Below are 10,190 nucleotides of genomic sequence, written 5' to 3'. Positions count from 1 at the left end.
CACTTTCTAGCCTCTCCATCGAGGCTCTGGACAAAAACTCTCATCCACACATCATCTTCACTGATATCTAGGTTATCAGCATAGTTATAAAAAGACTCAAGGTGCTCTTCAGCTATTACTCCTTCTGTACCAGTAAACTTAGACATGTATTTCTGATATTCTCCTGCAGGCATGGCATTCAAGGGAATAGGCAAGACCAAGGGTCCATACCTAGCAGCTATGATTCTTTCCATCTTCGTGGGAGCTTGTTGGCCTACCATGACTGGGATAGGTGAAAAGATACTGGTAGATTGAGTGGTAGGGGACAGTGAAGTAGATGACAGAGGCAAAGGAATATGATGGACTATATGGGATGCTTTCTTTGGACTGAGATCTAAAGGGGAACTAAATGAACAAGGAGCTTTATGAATCTCTGAAGGTATTTCTTCACTAGCAATGCTAGGCTCTGTATCATCAAACTGTCTATACTCAGGTATAATCTTCTCTTGCAGAGATGCATAAGATTTCTTGAGCTTACCTAATCTTGATGCTCCTTTTTGTGATGTTTTCTTCTGCTTGGAAATCTTCTCAGGGTCAGGCACTGGGTCAACTAGTGATTTCTGAGGATTTCTCTGAGTGTGTCTCACAAACTGAGCCAGAAATGGAATGTGGAGTCGCCACCAGGTTGGTTCTCCAGTAGAGTCGCCAGATAGATGATTACAACCAGAAATGTGTCCAAACTTCGTCTATCATCAAAGCTGGAACTGTGTCATTTCTGAGGGAAGCTAAGCTTCAATCTCCTCTCCCCGGCAATGGTGCCAATTAAATTTATCACCCCAAGAAAATCTCCTAGGTTGTATCTCGAAGATGCTCGGGAACATTACAAACTCAACAAAATTTTGGAAATGGATGAATGGAAGGAATGATGCTTGTTCAAGCCAGATAACCACTTCTACTATGCTTAACCCCAGACATGTGTGAACACCCCCAGACTACAAGGCTTTAGACCACCAATTACTCACAATTTAAGGATTGGGTGGATATGGAGAATACTGACCACACTAGCAGATGCACAAGACCATGTGATGGCCGGCTGCAACTAGTAAAGAGGTCTGCAAATCTATCTCCTAATGCACAGACAGGATGATAGCTCTCTGGCACTGAGAGAATAGAAACCTGAACAACATAATCACTGAAACATACAATACTTTAACACAAAGGTAGGATGACAGCTCCTCTAATGCCAAACATCAAGAGTTCATGAAAACTGCATAACAGGCACAGCCTAGAAAAGAATAGAAATGGAAAGTGAGTAATTAACAGCAAAAAAAGCTTTTATTAGCTGAAAATGAAGATGAGATGCTACAAGTATCAAAGTAGTTACAGTCTCTAGAAGTTGAACCTTACATCAAAACAACAACCATCAACCCTCATTACATCTGTTTTTTGGGTATATATAGAGTTTCATTACAAAAAACGTTCTGCTATTCTAGGCATGGAGAGGTCATAATTGACCACCAACCGCTTTAACTGCCTGGCAGAACTTCTGAGTGCAATTTTCCTGCTTCAATGAACAAATCCGATCTTATCAGGTGCTCTGTTGTCCTTCTCGAGCAGGTGGAGTGTTGTATGGATGAATTTCCATAACTGCTGAATGTGTTATTTGCTCGAGGCTAGTCCTTTTCTCTCTAAGCCATAATGTTTCTTAAATGCAGTTGTTGAAGATGAAATGCACTAGGTACTGGTAGATGATCGTCTTCATCCTTCGGGAGCACAGAACAATCAAAGGTGGCGTACTGCATGGCAGATGTACGAGCAGGGCGAAGGAGGGACATCAGCCGTTGGATCAAACGGATGGATGGCGGGGATCGTTAGGCTGGAGGACTCGAGAGATATGGGATCAGGATGGACGCAGGTCATTGGATCTCAGGCAAGTATATCCAATGGTTATCGGGCGTCAAAGGTGCACAGGGATTAACGAGCGGGGAGGATGGTTTTGGTGGTGAGCGGTATTTATCACACCGCCTCGAGGCACAAGGTGGTAATCGTAAAAGGGCGAGCGATACGAGTTAAAGCATGACGCGTGGCAGAGGAAACCGCTTTGATTTCGAGTTAATGCATGGGCGATTAGCGGGCACGGGGAGAGCGAATGCCATCTGATTGCGGCAGGGATGATCGGACGGTGGAAGAAATAAACGGGCGGATTGTTCATTGAATGCAGTGGGGACCGTTAGATCAAGATGCAGCGATCAACGGCTGCGATCAAAAGGTGGTGATGGACTATGGGAGTGCGGGGTCACATGAATATGGTTTTGCGGGGACTTAAGCTTTGCGCTCAAAGCTTGGAGAAACAGGGTTTATCCCGGGTTTTAGAGGAAAGAATGGAGATAATGAGGGTTATGAGAGCGTGAACAGAGTGAAGGAGGAGAGAAGAATGACTGATGCAAGTCCTTTGTTAGCATAACTAACATAGACAAACTTGTATTTGACCCTCAAAGTGTCCAAATATGTAGCAGAGCTAACATATCCTACACATCATGCTCTCATCCCCGAGAGCCTTGAGCAATTATGAAGAAAAAATCATTTAAAGGCAAAAGGCACATGAAGAAGGATGGAAAAACAAAGGCCAAGGTAACTCATGTACCACGATTTACTCCCTCCTACACTCATATACCCAAGTGTGGGATTCCATTATTATGACTACCCTTGTACCATGGCATGTGGCTTGGAGCATTCCCCTAACCCCCACTTTGTTCCATCATTGTATCATCTATCATTTTCCACTTAATGGATGTACCATAGACATGTCTCCCCTTTTAAAGGTTGAAACCACCCAATAGGGTCCTTGATTAACCCCTTATTGAGCTTGGAGACACTTGTACATGACAAAGCCCATTATGGAAGGGCATGCCACCATGAAGTTCCCCATTGAATCCATGACTTGTAAGCTCTTTTACTTAATTATTCTAATGATTTGTTGTAATGGAGGAAAAGGGGATGCATTGAATATTATGCAAGACTACAGGTGGGTCTCCATTTGGGGCTTGGTCTCCCTATACAGGGTCCTAGCCCTGTAGAGGGCCACATTGGCACTTGCAGGGTGAGCGTTAAGAGCCATGGGCATCAACCATAGTGGAGAGTTCTTCATGGATCCCCATAACCACTCATTGGTTGCTTGTGTTCCACCTTTTGGAAGAAGATGATGCACCTGGTTTGCCATGTACAACCGAATCCACACTTGCACCATACACTTGGTAGATGTTCCAAGGTCTAGATGAGTATGTGTCTCACTTTAGGAGACAAAGCGAGGGCTTATATCATCATCCTAGCCCTTACAGATGGTTTACAGGAATGTTTATCCACTTGGAGACCCATGAGGATGTCCTTGTTCCCCCACACTCACTTGGGAGCACCACAGTGACTTGCTTGGAAAACGAGGGGCCAACCCCTTGTCCACTATGTTTGGAGTTCATTTTCTCACCATGGCACACTTTGGACTTCATTAGGCCTCCTCAAAGGCCCAACGAATCATTTTATTGATCATTCTACCATTTTGAGAGGCTTACTTTTGTGTTATTGAGCTATCTTGGTGGGCTTGTCACCAAGGGATGTTATTATTGCACATTATTTTATTATTTGGGGCTTAATTAGGCTAATTAGGCAAATGAAACTCATTAGAGATGGTATAAATAGATGAGAGGTGATTCATTTCTCTCATCGTTACTTGGATTTGGAATTAGTAGTTTCTTGGATAATTTCGCATTCCCTTTTGGAGGACAAGTTTGGTTTCATGGATGAATTTTGATGTTTGGATATTATTCTCTTGATCTTGGAGCTTCATTATTTTCATGATTTGATGATTGGATATACTCTTTGTACATGTAAGTGATCTCTTTTTCATGTTTATTCTTGTATTTATCATATCACATGAATGTTGTTGGGATTTTCACTATCTAGGTCTAAAATTCACTATTATTCTATGTGAAATTGTGGAAATTTTGATCTTTTGAAGATTCGCATCATTACATGTGTCCTTTATGAATGTGTGATTGTTCCTAGAGGTTATTTTGGTTGAGTATACCTTGATAATTCATCAAATATTTCACATCAAAGTATAAAGTCCTTGGGTAGCTTCTCTCATGCCTTAATTTCCATGCGAAGTTGCCTAAAGGCCTCTTTGATTGGTTTAATTCTCTCCATATCATGAATTCACCTTAACTCTATCTCTCCTAAAGGAAAGGCACAGATCCATCCACTGGTGGTCACTTAAATGATTATCTTTTTCACCTCCTTTTTTTTCTAGGCCTAGCCCTAATAGGTCACCTAGGGCATCAAATAAATTCCATTGTAGCCATAAAAACACCTCGATTTTCGGTCCATAACAGAGCTACGATTTGCTCTAGAGGCCCTCCAAATTTGAAGCAATTCCGGTGGTGGGATCCTGAGATATAGCAACCCCTAGCTCAAGGATCATTTATTTACCTAGGCTTCCCTTGGCTAGTGTCCTCATTTGGATCATTGTATCAAATCCTCAAAAGAAAATTTGTCCTTTGATCCTCTTCTCTTCCCTAATTAGATCAAGTCCCTCCTTGGTTGATAAACTCTATACTTTACTTAATTTTGGGTCCACTTGGTCTTATGTGGTCCTGTAATTTTATAACTCTGATTTCATAAAGATAACATAAAGGATAATTCTCCATAATGATTTTCCTGTCTAGGAGCCCTCTTGATAAGATATATTCCCAAACCCTAGCCTCAAGAATCATCTTAGCCCTTCCCAAAGAGCCTGCCACCTTAATTTTGAAGCAAGAATAATATCTAATTGAGCCTCTCTTGTGAATAGGACTTAGGAGACACTCCTTATCCTCTTATTGATCCATTCATCTAGTGATTTCCCTTATACCGGGTCTCCTTCCATCGGTGAAAGTCCATAAAAAGCAAGGAACCTTAGATAAGGTGACAGTGGACTATCACTCCATTGTCGCCCCTTGACCTAGTAGTTTCTCTATAGGATCCCCTCCTAGGACCCTTTCTAGTTTAAGTGGTAACATTTTTGGCACTATTTTCGGGGACACGAGACGTGTGTCTTGTTCCCTTATGACAAACATTGGCATATCTTTCTTGATGACTCAATTGGAAGAACGAAACCCTGGTTATTCATTTAGCTCTAAAGATTAATGCTTGTAGGGTGAAGCAAGCATCTATCAAGGTACTTAGATTCACACCGGGGACTCCATTTTGGCATTATATGCAAAATCATGAAAAATGGATGATTTTGATAAGTAAAGTATCTGTGATATTAGACCTGAAGAAATCCAAAACCTATGGGAGATATTGAATTTGTGGGATGAGCTTTGTGACCACTTCATAGAGCATGAGAACGAAGACTTCATACTCAATTTCTTTAACAAGAGTAGGTTAGAACTCCACAAATTAAGGAAAAATTATGAAAAGAGCCCCACGGATTATCATTTCTCTAAGCTTGCCTATTATACTAGTGCATTCAATTCCTTGTCTCATAAGATCGAAAAAAAATATGGCTCATTACCATATGAGGATTTGGATGACCAACATGATCAAGAAAAAGAGGTTGATGAGAAAATATAAGCTATAGAATTGGAGGACAATAGCAAAGAGGTGGGGAACATCTCCTCTGAGGATGATGAAGAGTATGATCCTAAAAGCATCCAAATCATGCAAGAAATAATGGACAAATATATTATGTCATGTAGGGGGTTAGTAAGGGAATATAATGCTAAGGACTTATTCTTCCATTTTTACCAGCAAGAGGGGAAACTCCATAAAATGAAGTGTGAATATAGATAGAACCCTATTGATGCCCTCCTCCTATAAGCATTATACCAAAATCATATAAAAAATACCTTAGCTATGTTCTCCAAGAGAAGAGGGAAGAAGAAAAGTCTTGCTTGCCTAGTAACAAGGATGATTTTGAGGAAAATCAAGATAACGAAGCAAGTGAAGAAATTTTTAGAAATCTTGATTTGGGAATTGATATGAATGTTGGCCCTATTGAAATCCACAAAGATGGATGTGATGATGTAGGACCTCTCATTCAAGAAAAGACTCTAGAGGATATGGTTATTGTGGATCCTTGTGATATCGACATTTATGAATTCCTCTATATAAACAAGGGAAAATGGTATTTCAACCATCACTTCGAAAATGGACCTATTTATGATGCTGACAAAGAAGATGAGGTTGAAATTGTTTCTCCTTTTCTCCAGAAAATTACTCATAACGATATATTTACTCACACCATGTAAAAGGAGGATCATTGTTTTCCATTGCACGAAGGAAGTTTATTTGATCCGGATTTAAATAGGAACGCAACAAATTACAGAAATAACCATACATATAGAGATGCAATAGAAATAATACTTCATTTTATTAATGTAAAATACTGAAAAATGCTTACAAACAGAAATGGAAATAAACCAGCTAGGGCGATGGTAGCTTATCTCTGAGAAGAGATGTGGCGGCTACATGCCTCTGAACTATGTTACAATGAGGCTCGAAGGCCTATTTATTGTTAAGAAACAATGGAAAACCCTAAACATCCAAAAACCTAACCCTAGAAGATGAAACACAAAGCTATGGGCCCCGTTTGGGTAAATTGGTACATCAACTTCTGGGGGTCGTAACTTTGGCATACGATCTTCGTTTGATGTGCACAATATCTCATTAGAAAGATCTATCTGATAACTACAACTTTGGGAAGAGAAACATCAGTCCATGGACACATGTTGCTCCCAGTTTTCCCAAATATCGTTGTTTAGGACCTCAAAACGGTTCTAGAAGTTCAGGACCTGAAAAAATGCTAAAAATATTAAATTGTGCTACAATTAAGCAAACTGAAAATATGAAATAAATAATGGTCGGGGCCTAAGTGGACTTGGCGATTGACCACGAATATCCACCCCTAGATCATTCCTCCCCCCTCAGGAAGCAATGGTCCCCATTGCGTTGAGTTTCTCTATGAGATGAGGAAACTTCTGCGGAACTTGGTCCCTGGTGAGCCACTTGCCCTCGTGAAGGAGTTAACCTGCTTTGACAACTCGATACAGTTGGATATTCTGCTGGTGAGTGTGCTTGATTTGTGTGTCCATGATCCGATCAGTTGGATCTTGTTCCATGCAATTTAGATTTAACTCTGTGGGTGTGAGTTGTTCTACAATGTCGGATGTATCTAGTAATGGTGGAAAGTATGGCCGAAGGCGGTCCACATTGAACACTAGGTGAAGGCCAAGGAACGGGGGAATGCTGAGCTCAAATGCATTGTCTCCCACGACCTTGGTAATGGTGGAAGGGCCATATCGGAGTGGTTTGAGTTTTTGATAGGCTCTGGTAAGGTGTTCCTTTTGCAAATGCAACCAGACTTTGTCGCCCACCTGAAACTTGTGTGGCAACCGATGTTGATCATGTTGTTTCTTGTACTTGGCATTTGATTTCTCCAAAATGTCATGGACTTGCTGGTGAATATGTTGGATGTGCTCAATGAAGTTGTTTGCCTTATCTATTTCGGATTGGATATGAGCCGAATCTGTGTGAGTAGCTGCAAATGGCATGGCCACATCAATGGGACATAGTGGTTGGAATCCCAAGCCCACCTGAAAAGGGTTGTGGCCAGTCGAGCCTTGCAGAGCCTGGTTGTAGCTGTGTTGAACATAGGGGAGGATCTCATCCCATGTGCATGGATGCTTTGAGTTGTACATGCGCAGAATGTGTTCGATCATACTGTTGACAAACTTTGTCTGGCCATCAGTTTGAGGATGGAAGGTTGTGGACTTAGTGAGTTTGGTGTCTAGCATCGACCAGAGACTAGACCAAAATGTATTGAGGAACCTGCTATCCCGATCTGAGATGATATACTGTGGGATCCAAAAGTTTACCCACACTAATTCAAAGAAGCTTTTAGCAGTGGCTTCTGTTGTGATATTCTTCTTGCAGGCCGCCATAATGGCCATCTTCGAGAACCTGTTGACGACCACAAAAACACAGTCGTTTCCATGCTTAGTAGAATGAAGGCCCAACATCCATGGGGAGTTTCATTGGGCCGAGGAAGACTCATGGAGGCATTGCTACAGTTCCTCCAAACCCAATGAACAGGTCGGCTTCATTGTGGAGTGGTTAGCGAAGTAACATGAAGCAGCATCACAGAGAGCACCAACAGTAGCAGCGACAGCAGAGCCAGGCATACCTGTGCATGACAAAGGGAAGAGGAAGATTGTCGATCGCATGGAGGAGGAGAAAAGCTGCAAGTTTCGAGCATATCCACTTGTAGAACAAGCAACTATGGTTATTCAGGCAAAGAGGCAACAGTGTGACAAGCGCATCACGCGAAGGTAGAGGGATAAGAAGAGAATGGAAGAAGTAGAGAAGGAGTTGCATGAGCTGAGGGAGAAACTCTAGAAAGAACAAGAGTTGCACCAATAGGAGAAGGAAGCACAACAGTAGCAGATACAGCAAGGGGTGCATCATGTGCAGACATACGAAGCAATGCCCATGCAAGTAGTTGATTCATCTGAACAGCTGGCATCAAGCGAACAAAGTGAATCGTCGTAGGGGCAAGACTTTACTCATGAGATCGAACAGGCGCTTGAATAGTTGGATGCAGACATGGAGCAATAGGAGTTGGAACAGGACACCGACCTCATGCCTCACCATAAAGAGGTTGACTCACCCGCTTCAATGCATCCAGATGATGAGAAATTCTCAAATGACCAAGGAGGCACTGAGATCCTTGGTGGTCAGCTGGAAGCAAATATGCACAACATTTCCTTTGATGAATCTCATCACAGAGTTGTGCAGTCTCACAGAGTACCGACTCCGGAAAGCCAAACATCCCCTGCGCAAGTTGAATAATGAGCGATCGTGACTGATGTGCACAAGCATCCAACTGCTTTTGTTGATGTAACCAAAGTGTATGCCAAAGCCACTAGCTCAAGTGTTCGTTTCCTCATAGCTCAAAATGAGTGAATGACGAAGGAACTATAGGTGACCAAGCAAGCGGGAGACTTGGTGACAATATCCGCCTGAGCTAAACTGAAGAAGGCAATACTAGATGAAGTATTTTCCCTTGACACAATTATGTGAGCATTGTACTCCAAGTTTGGCACTGTGCACCAAGCAGTCATCCATCTCCACGGATGGCAGCAACGATGTGCAAGAAGAGCATGCATCTTGACGAACATACATTCTGTTGTTGACAACATGCAAGCATGGACGATGAAGTACAAGGGAGCCCCGCTTCACTTGCCAAAGATGATGAGGGCCAATGTAGTCAAGCTGCAAGCACGTATCCAGAGCCAGATCCGAAACTATGAGGACCTACCACAACTCATCACCAGCATACAAGCCTCCCATGCACAAGTGTTCAAGAGAATGGATGTTGTGGTGTGCACACATACGATCCCATCACTTGGAACTCTCACCCAAGTGAAGACAAAGAAGTAGGTCTGACAGGAGCTTGACTCATACTTCGACGAGTTGATGTGCGTTGCCACCAACCCAAACTTTCCTATCAGTGCAGACATCATGCGCAAGTATGTTGCTAGTCCGGACACATTGAAGACAACGATGCGCATGCTTTCAGATGACTTGGACAGAGGAGCCTGAGCAGTGTAACTGGATGTTATGGAGGCAAGGTTCAGGTTTCAGACATATGTCACAACAGAACACACAGACACTATCAAGGACTACAAATCTTAGCATCAATATGTTACTGTTGATCAACATGAGGATGTCGAGCAATTGGACTTCTATAGTTGTCTAAGTCAGAGTGATGTCTAGTTTGGCTTGTTCAATCCATTGTTCACATGGGTACATGTGCATTGTAATGTTGAGTCATGTCAAGTGTAAGTCAAGTGCCAATAGTGGATGTAACATTCATATAGTAAGTGAAGAGTCATGAGGGTAGTTGAATGGTTACAAAGGGGAATGTCAAGGGTCACCCCACCCTTTGTTATAAATAGTCCCTCATAACTCATTGTATAGGCTTTTGGTCAACCAAGCTTATGTTAAGACTATCTTGAAGAAAGCTTGGACATTATTGTAATGCACCTTGGCTTCTCCACTGCACTAAGCTAGTTCATCTCTTTGGAGGAGCAAGCAGATGTAGCTATAGAATTTCACTATTAGGGCTAGCAGGTTTACATGGATGTATCGTATGATTGGAACTTACACTTCTTTAT

This window comes from Pinus tabuliformis, chromosome 1_1 (genome assembly GCF_031772625.1).
Source record: "Pinus tabuliformis cultivar Carrire ecotype Pingquan chromosome 1_1, CPIR1, whole genome shotgun sequence".
Classification (NCBI taxonomy): Eukaryota; Viridiplantae; Streptophyta; class Pinopsida; order Pinales; family Pinaceae; genus Pinus; species Pinus tabuliformis.
The sequence above is the reverse complement of the archived record's forward strand: the minus strand, read 5'-3'. Positions refer to the sequence as shown.